The sequence below is a fragment of the Hipposideros armiger genome, unplaced genomic scaffold (genome assembly GCF_001890085.2).
Source record: "Hipposideros armiger isolate ML-2016 unplaced genomic scaffold, ASM189008v1 scaffold_56, whole genome shotgun sequence".
Classification (NCBI taxonomy): Eukaryota; Metazoa; Chordata; class Mammalia; order Chiroptera; family Hipposideridae; genus Hipposideros; species Hipposideros armiger.
In genome coordinates, this window is record NW_017731406.1 from 105,213 (window position 1) to 114,871 (window position 9,659).

The following is a 9,659-nucleotide window of genomic DNA, read 5'->3' on the forward strand; positions in this document are numbered from 1 at the left end:
TTTTTTTTTTAAGATTTTATTGGGGAGTTGGGGGAGGGGAACAGCACTGGGGAATCGGGGCAAAGGGGGACAGACAAGTTGCTGTCGTTTTGTTCTTCAGTTTAGTTGTGGAGGATGTTGTTTCACTGGCCCATGTTCGTACTATCATTGCGCTCTTCCCGGGTGAGGCAGATCAGTCACCAGCCTCTGGACGGCCGCTCACAGCAGCTCTTGGCAGCTCACACCAGCTGCTGGCCACTCACAGTAGCTTATGGCAGCCCACTGCAGCAAGGACTGCAGCCTCTGCCTTTGCTGGCGATTCATGGCAGCCCAGCTCCATGTCAAGCTGTTGTTCACCATCTTAGCTGTAGAGGGCAGTGTCACTAACCTCCATGTGGGATCCGAACTCGGGCCCTGCTGCTCAGAGCTGGCGTCCCAAGCCAGCTCTTAAGCAATGCGCCACTCTGCCAGCCCTATTTAGACTTTTAATGCCTTCTAATTTTTAATTTAATTGAATTATGATGAAATAATATAATTTATTGTACATTATACCTGTTCTGTGAAATTTAGGACTTGCTTTATGATGTAGTACATGGTCAATTTTTATAACTTTCCATGTGTGGTTGAAAATACTGTAGATTATAGAACCACTGAGTCCATTAGGTCAAGATTGTTAATTACGCTGTTCAAATACTTACACACATTGATTTTCTTTTTTGGTCGACTTACATATACTGGGTTTCATTTGGTTAGTATTTGCTTGATATATCTTTTCTCATTTATTAATTTTGGCTTTCCTGTATCATTATGTGTCTCATATGTCTTTCTAAGTAGCGTATAGCTGCACTTTATTTTTTATGTAGTCTGGCAATCTTTGTCTTTTTTTTAAAAGATTTTATTGGGGAATTGGGGGAGGAGAACAGGCAAATTGCTGTCCTTTTGTTCTTCAGTCTAGTTGTGGAGGACGTTGCTTCACTGGCCCATGTTGGTATTACCATTGTGCTCTTCCTGGGTGAGGCAGTCGCTTGCTGGCCATTGAACAACAGCTCATGGCGGCTCACGGCAGCTCATGAAAGCTCACACCCGCTGCCAGCCAGCCCCACTGCAGCTTATGCCGTCGCCAGCAACTCACGGCAGCCCAGCTCCAGGTGGAACTGTTGTTCACCATCTTAGCTGTAGAGGGTGCAGCATCACTGGCCCTCATATGTGGGATCTGAACCGGGGTCCTGCTGCTCAGAACTGGCATCCCAAGACAACTCCTAACCAACACGCCACTTGGCCAGCCTGTCAATCTTTGTCTTTTAACTAGATCTTTTAATCCATTTAAATTTACAGCGATCACAGGTATAATTAGAATTTATTTCTATCACCTTTGTTACAGGTTTCTATTTATCCTTTTTCTATTGGTGTTTTGTTTTTCATTATTGTCTTATTAGATTGATTGGGACCATTTGGCCCACATTTCATATTTCTCCAACATGTTAACACGCATCTTAACAAAGTCTAAAGTCAATCAGCTTCTTCACCCTCCTCCAAACAATGCAAGGACTTTAGAACATTTAACTCATATTACTCACCGCAAAATGATATGCTACATTTACAGATTTTATATCTACTTTGATTTTGCTAAAGCCATAAACTGGGCATTTTTATTAATGTTTATGCAGTCAATGTCTGTTTAGATATGTGCACAAATATACTGATTTCGTGACTGATGATTTCTACTGTCATTTCAGCACCTCTTTCTGGAAAGATTTCGCTTCGGTGGAGTTCTGTTGCTGGTAAATCCTCTCAGCTTTTGTTTTTCTGAAAACATCTATTTTTATGGTCTACTATTTCTTTGTCATGCTCTCAGCTTCATATCCCTTTCCCAAACATAATAATTTTAAGTATTTTATAGCCTACATTAGATAATTCTAATAACTATAGTATGGATTAAATTGTATTCTGCTGCCTGTTGTGTTTGATGAACAGATTGATAAATAAAACAAATGAGTAGCCAAATGAGGTCACTCATCGTCTTTATTACTGGTAAGCATGAATTCAGGTCTGTTAACTTTGTTAATCTTGGTAATCTTGACTCTCAGAATTAGACAAAATCACCCAGCCAGTGTCAGTCTCAGTCACCCCCACAAAGAAGAGGGGATTTGCTGAGTTAAGTATGCTTCAGTATTTCCCCCAAATTTTCCAATCAGAGAAGTTACTCCATTAACTCTATTGCCCAGTTGAGAATAAGTACAGGGCGGAAAGCTATCAGGAGTGTAACACTGGTGAATATCTCTTAACCTATCAGTAAACATTTGCAGTGGGGAGTCATGTTGACCCTAGAAGTGCTTTATGTCTCTACTGTTGTAGTTTGTTAGGGCTGCTGTACCGAAGCACCGCAAATTTGGTGGTGGTAGCAACAGTTTATCGTCTCACGGTTCTGGAGACTAGAAGCCCATAATCAAGGTGTCCGCAGGGTTGATTCCCTCTGACAGCCATAAGGAAAAATCTATTCCATGCCTCTCTCTTAGCTTCTGGTGGTTTGCTGTATTTTTTCCATTCCTTTTGTAGATGGCATTGTCCCTGTGTTTTCCCATCATCTCTCTCTCTCTCTTCACATGAAGTTTTTCTTTCTTTCTTCTTTTTTATGAGGAACCTAGTCATATTGGATTAGGGTCCCACTCTACTCCAGTAAGATCTTCTGTTAACTAATTGCATCTGCAATAACCTTTTTTCCAAATAAGTTCACATTCTGGGGTTCTGGGGGTTAGGACTTCAGCAAATGAATTTTGAGGGGACACAGTTCAACCCAAACAGTGTTCCTATATGCTTTGTAGGTTTTGACTATAAGTGCATGCTCCTTGGAACTTCATCTGTGGAAAACCTTTGAGGTCTGGGTTGATTATGTGTTTCTCCAGGGAGGGTTTGCGTTTGATTTTGCCAAGTTCCTGGAGTACAACCAACCTGCAACTCTTATAAAACAAAATCTCACTGGGAGGGTTTTCAGATCACCTATATAGTGTGAATTGAGACTACAAACTTGCCCAAGCTTTTGTTTTAAAATTCTAAAGAAAGTCTTTTTTTTTTTAAGATCACCCTTACAGTGAGGGTGCTAAACTCTTACAATGATGTCTAAGCCTTTTGCCAGGGTATCCTTTTGATTGTCCCTCCTTGCATGGGTACCAGGCTTCGTCTCCAAGCCTCTGAACCAAGTGGTCTTAAACATTGATGTGCAAGGTCACCATGATTTACAGATGTGTCTAGGGTGAAAGCTAGCTTTTGTACTTAGATTTTTGCTTTACTTTCATTTTTAGGTTTTAAGAGTTTTTCTTCCTTTCCTCCTTTCTTGCTAACAAAAATATGCAAAAAAATAATTTATTAAATGCATCTTATCCAATATTTTTAGTTGTTTTTCCCAAAATAATTACTCCTGTTGTCTAGCTTGTCTTACTGCCCAACAAAGATGTCTAGGTGGGGTCTTTATAGAAAGAGCTGCATCCAAAACTCAATAGCTAATAGTTATGGAATGCTTGCTATATGCATGCTATATTATACTAAGTGCTTCACATTAATCATCTCATTTAATCTTCACAAAACTACATGAAGTAAGTACTCAGTTATCAAATGCAGACATTTAGTCTTAGAACAGACAACACGAAGGTCAGACGATTAAATTCGCGAACTTTTCACCATGCACTTACATGGTGGAAAGTTCACAAACTTAATTGTCCAACCTCATATACTTGGCCAAGATCACAGAGCTGGAAATTAATGGAGATGGAATTAAAGTTCACCTTTGTCAGTTAGTGCTCCTAAACACTATCATATAGTTCTCAAGCTAAAATGTTATTGAAACAAGTATGCATTGATTATGTGCATGGATTTAATAAAAACAAGTGATGGCAGATACAGTTATTGTTTTATCCATTATTGCAACCCCAGTGTCTATCATGATGCCTAGAACATCATAAGAGTTTAATAAATGTGTTGAGCAAGTTAAAAAATAAAGGCATGTAAGGACTCTTATTCATATATGTGCAGTCAGATTACCTGCTGGTAGCGGGCTGAAAATTTGATAACACCAGGGCCGGCCGAGTGGTGCGATGGTTAACAACTGGCTTGGGACACCAGAGGGCCCCAATTCAGATCCCACATATGAGGGCCAGTGACACTGCCCTCCACAGCTAAGAATGTTGAACAACAACTCAACCTGGAGCTGGGCTGCCGTGAGTCGCCAGCGATGGCCTAGGCTGCAGCCCCTGTGGCAGTGGGTTGCCATGGGCTACCGTGTGTAGCCAGCAGCCAGCGTGAGCAGCTGTCCAGAAGCCGGCGACTGATCTGCCTCACCCGGGAGTAGCGCAATGATGGTGCCAACTTGGGCCAGTGAAGCAACGTCCTCAACTAGACTGAAGAACAAAACGACAGCAACTTGTGTGTTCCCTTTCCCCCAATTCCCCAGCACTATTCCCATCCCCCCAATTCCCCAATAAAAATCTTTTAAACAAATTGATAACACCAAACCTTTAAGCAGATTTCTGGGGCTTGGTGTTTCTAATGGTTGTATTTGAAATTGTCTGGTCTTTAGCAATTAAAGTTACCCCAGCTCTAGAATCCATAGCACATCTGTAGTACTGAACACATTTTGTTTCTAGTTCATATGTTCAGGGATTGGGAACAAGTGATTTTTCACCTATTCTTTCTTCTTTTATACTATTTACATAGAATCCAAATCACTGTTGGAAAGCTGAGTTCATACTTCTATAGTAATAATAACTATTGCATGCCTGCTTTGATTTTCTACTTATTTCTCAAAGTAATTCTGCAAGTTATTATTGTTATCTCCATTTAACAAATGAAGATCCCAGGAGAATCACACAGTTAATTAGCAGAACAGCAAGTCATGAAACCACCTGTAATCACAAAATTTCCTATGCATCACCCACTCCAAATTATTCCCCATGTCCCCAAAACCCATATGGCCTTTTTTTACACTGTCCCCTCTTCCCAAAGAGTCTTTTTCCCTTATGGTGCTAGTGCACCTCTACACCTCCTTCAAACCAAGTATTGCCTTCATGAAAACATCCATGAACCCTTCCTGGTCTTCTTGCCATTTTTTGTTTCCTAGCATTTTGTGTATTACTAGTCACACTGTTCTTTAATGAATCATGTGTCTATCTCTCTATGTGTAGCTGTGATCTGGGGAGAGAATAATATTTTCCTCACTGTAGCTCCAGGAGCTAGCATGGCACGTGGCACATATAGTACGAATGAATCAGTTAGTTAGAATTCATCTGGAAAAATTTCACGCTAATAACTCTTACATAGTTTCAACCCTTCATCTAACAAAAAAGTTCTTCCTTTTTTAACTAAACCCTCTCTTTATTCTCTTCGAGGCAGTCTTCCAAAATGGTCTAAGGTATAATGAAAACAATATGACAATACTTTAAACTTGTGTAGAGATTATAATTTCCAAAGCACCTTCCATTACTTTTTGTTTTCTCATCAGCCCTTTAAGTTAGCCTGGGCAGGTGGTTTAGTCTTGTCTTATAGATGAGGAAACTGAGAGCTAGGTCACATGCTTAGAAAGTGTTAGAACCAAGAGTTGGTCTCTTGTCTTCTAGCACCTAGCCCAGAGTTTTCCACTCTGTCCTGTCCTTTGGTTAAAACTATCACTGGAAGTGGGAAACTTCCACTTCCCACTTCCAGTAATTTGAATCATGTTAAGTTGAAATAAATGATCATTGGATGATGTGATTCTCCAACTTGAATGTCATCACTAAGAAAGCTTGTATGAATTGCAGGTTGTCAAGCTGCTTCCTCAAAGATTCTGATTTGGAAAGTCTGGGGTGGAGCCTCAGAATGAACAGATACCCCAGGTGATTCTGCTGCAGATATTTCTTAGGCCATGACGTGCGAAACACTAGATAAAGGCTGGGCTACATGTGTTTTTTTATGATATATTCATAGCAAAATGTGGTCTCAGGAGTGGAATCTATATATTTTAAGAGGAAGAAAAAGGGAGAAGGTGAGAAGCGATGGTGGCAATGGAAAAGCCAACTGGCTGAGGGACAGAGAAGGTAATACCAACGTGCATATGATGCCTGAATCACCTGCTAATATTTTCTATAAGGTATATAAAAAAAATCAGAGAATATATTCTGTAGAATCTGTAATATTTGCTGCAAGTTTCCAAGTTATTTTGCATTAGAAAAAGAACTATGTTGATGCAGTTCCATATCTAGCATTGCCATTTGTTCTTTTTCCTCCACAGAAGGTGTTACTTTCTATTTTTTCCCTTTCTGCTCTCTAAACTAGGTAACCATTTGGTTGTTTTTGTCACATTCGTTCTCATATCAACATGTTAAATGCAACTTGAGCAAAAGCCAAAGCAGCAAATTCCTTTTCCCCTCTTTCCAAAAATCTACACAAAACTGAAGTTAGTAATCTTTATGTTTCTTTCTGAGTTTGGGTTCCTCATGACATTTCTAAAGTTATCAGCTTACTACTGCCTGGGAGTAGGAGAGAATCCAGATTCACTTTCAGTTACTTGTGATATTTTGAATGTGCTGAGATAAACAATGCAGATGGAGGCAGAAAATGTAGTGTTTTAGATATCAAAATTGACCTGTGAAGTAGTATTTGTCCTGCATATCCTATTTTCTTATTGGCTTCTATATAAAATTGACAACATCTTCTCCAAAATAATATTTTTGCTTTCAAGCCCTGATAAAGTCATGAGGAAAAATTCAACAAAAGTTTAAAATCACATTTATAGGACAAATATTTTATGGGTTAATAGCAGTCAAAATAAGTCATGACATATGAATGTAAAACAGCAGAATTTTTTGTTTTTTGTTTTCCTTTTATACAAGTACTTAAAGCTCTAAAGGGAAAACAAAACTGAGTTTAAGGGTACAGTATTCACTGAACCAGAACATCAAAAGTTTATATCAACCTTCCATTCTCATATTCAAGTGCATCACTCATACTCTGTAACAGAAGAATATTCTTTGGGGTGACCAAACATTAGTGGGAGCTGAGAGGGCAGATGGATAATTATTTCAAGCTTACTATGTGACAGGCCTTATGCTCAGAATATTTTATTTCATTGCAATAAAACCTTATAAGGTTATGTCTAATTTACAAATCAGGAAATGAGACTCAGATGTTAAGCAACGTGTTTAGAGTCACTCGAATAGTAAATGATAGATTAAACCCAGATATGTCTGATTCCAAAATTTACACTTTCCAATGAGATTAACATATTCCCATGCTTCTTAGGTATAACAATTTTCCCCCTAAATTATAATAATTTTATTACAAAATAAGAACAAACAGGGTCTACAATGATAGCCTATCATGTCTTCCTACTTTTCAGTCTAACTCTGAAACATTTTAACTTGCACAGGGTATATGTTCAGTTTCAAAGCTGAAAAGAGTATTTGAAATAACTGACACATAACACAGCTTTCAGATAATATGGTTTGAGTCACTATACAGTGGGAAATGAAAATCTAACTTGTAAAATTATGTTCATTATGTATCAGTATAATGTGGGAAGGCAAAATTCAATCTAAAAAAAACACAGAGGAAAAATATATTTCTGGTAAAAGCCTATGTACAAAGAGTATAGATAAGCTTTTGGAAAGAATGTGCTTTAGCCATCTCAGTTGGACATTCATGATAAACAGGCAGGTGTATAGATATGTCTGGAAGTCAGAGCTTCTCCAGCTGTCAGGGCTGTAAATTTAAATTTGAGGAGTCATCATCATGCAGATCATATTTAAAGCCATGAAACAGGATGAATTGCCTCAGGAGAAAGTGTTAATAGAGAAGTGGACGGAAGACACAGGCCTGAAGCACAAACAGATGATAACTCATTTTTAATGCCCCAAAATTTTCAGCCTGCTTCCCCAACACACACAATGATAGTAGTTGTACTTTTAGCATCTTGTAGAATATTAGACATCGCACAGAATTTTAATATGTAACATCACTGGTAAAAATGAGGCTACTGATAGGCACAAGGTCTTGGGAAGGCTGTTTGAAAACATTTAGTGTCACACAGAACCAATGTACCACTCAGTTTATACAACACTGAGGTGTAGCAGTTAATAGCTCTGGGTTTGAATCCCAAAACCACTATACCTATAAGTGTCCTTGGGCAAATTGCTTAATTTTGTTGCCCCTCGGTTTCCTTGTTTGTACAATAATAGTATCTACTTCCTAAGGTTTTTGTGAGGATTAAATGATCTGAAATATGTAAAACATATGGGAGCTCAATAAATGTTCACAATTACTATGCAAGAAGCCGGTAGCTCTGAAGGGATCCTAGCAGTTTTCCTTCCAAGCATCCCACCCTCCAGGAATCCTCTCTAGGAGCTCACTGTGCCACAAAGCAGCCGTGTTTCTACTGGCAAGCTGTCAGTGTTGCAGTCATTTCTACACTTTGGTCCTCATTTTGCATTGCAGAGAGCTGCAGAATAAGTTTCTCCTTCTGTGTGATGAGTCTTCAAACTCTCAAAGCAGCTCCCATGTGCTCTTTCATCTTTTCTTCGCTGGACAAAGCATACCCTGCTCCTTCTTCTGTTCCATGGAGACAATGAATTCCAGACTTCTCACATTCCTGGACTTTCTCATCTATAGATATTATCATTTGGCAAAATTCTGTTGAAATCTGCCCATGAAGTGTGCATATCAAGACATACAAGAGCTTTGTTATAGTGCAAACGATAAGCCACATCCAATCGGAGTAGAGAGGGACAAAGCAAAACAATGAGGTCACTAGGTGTTTGCGAGGCTTTCAGGCTTGTCAACTTTAAAAGGAAGAAAGAAAAACTAGCTTAATTATTCTGCTAAGTGCAAAGCTAAAGTAACTTCCCTAAAGTGTTTTCCTAACTTGAGTGCAGCTCACCTGGCCTTTTGATGATAGGCAAGCCTATTTATAAATGAGCGATTTCAACATGTGGGTCATAACATATATATGAGAAATATTCTTTCAATTTTGAAGTGGCTTTTCATTAAAGGTATTCTAGCTGGACACCTGTGAAGAGCCATAATCCATTATTTATCTTGTGCATTTCTATATTGCCTGTTGCCATAGTAACGAACTCAGACTGAGATATGAGACAATAAACAAATAAGCTTGGAAAGACCACTATAATAGCAGGTACCTTGAATCATGATTATTGTACGATGATGAATTCGACAGTTAATGATGTTCTATTGAAACAAATGATGAATCAAGATCGTACTGGACTGTGGAACAACATACTGTAAGGAAAGACTGCTGAGCTGCATATGAAAAAACCTGGTTTCAATGACTGGCTCCATGGTTCGCTAGCTGTGCAATCTTGCCAGATTATTTAAACTGAGATTTAGTTCCCATATTTGAAACCCTGAGATAATAATGTCTACTGCACACCTAGTGTCATTATGAAAAGCAAATTAAAGGGCTCTGCAAACAGCTTGTTGTATGACTGGGTAAATATAAGTATTCTAAAATAAATTTACCTGAATGATTGTGCTTCATTTTAAGAACACTTGTCTATAAAATGACACAAGAAATAAGTCTGAGTTTCCAAAATTGATACATTATGACATGATTATCACTGTTTTACAATATTCTCTGGAGGTAAGTAAGAATTCTCCTTTAGAGTTAACTTAGATTTATGGAAACTTCCATTGAAGTTCTG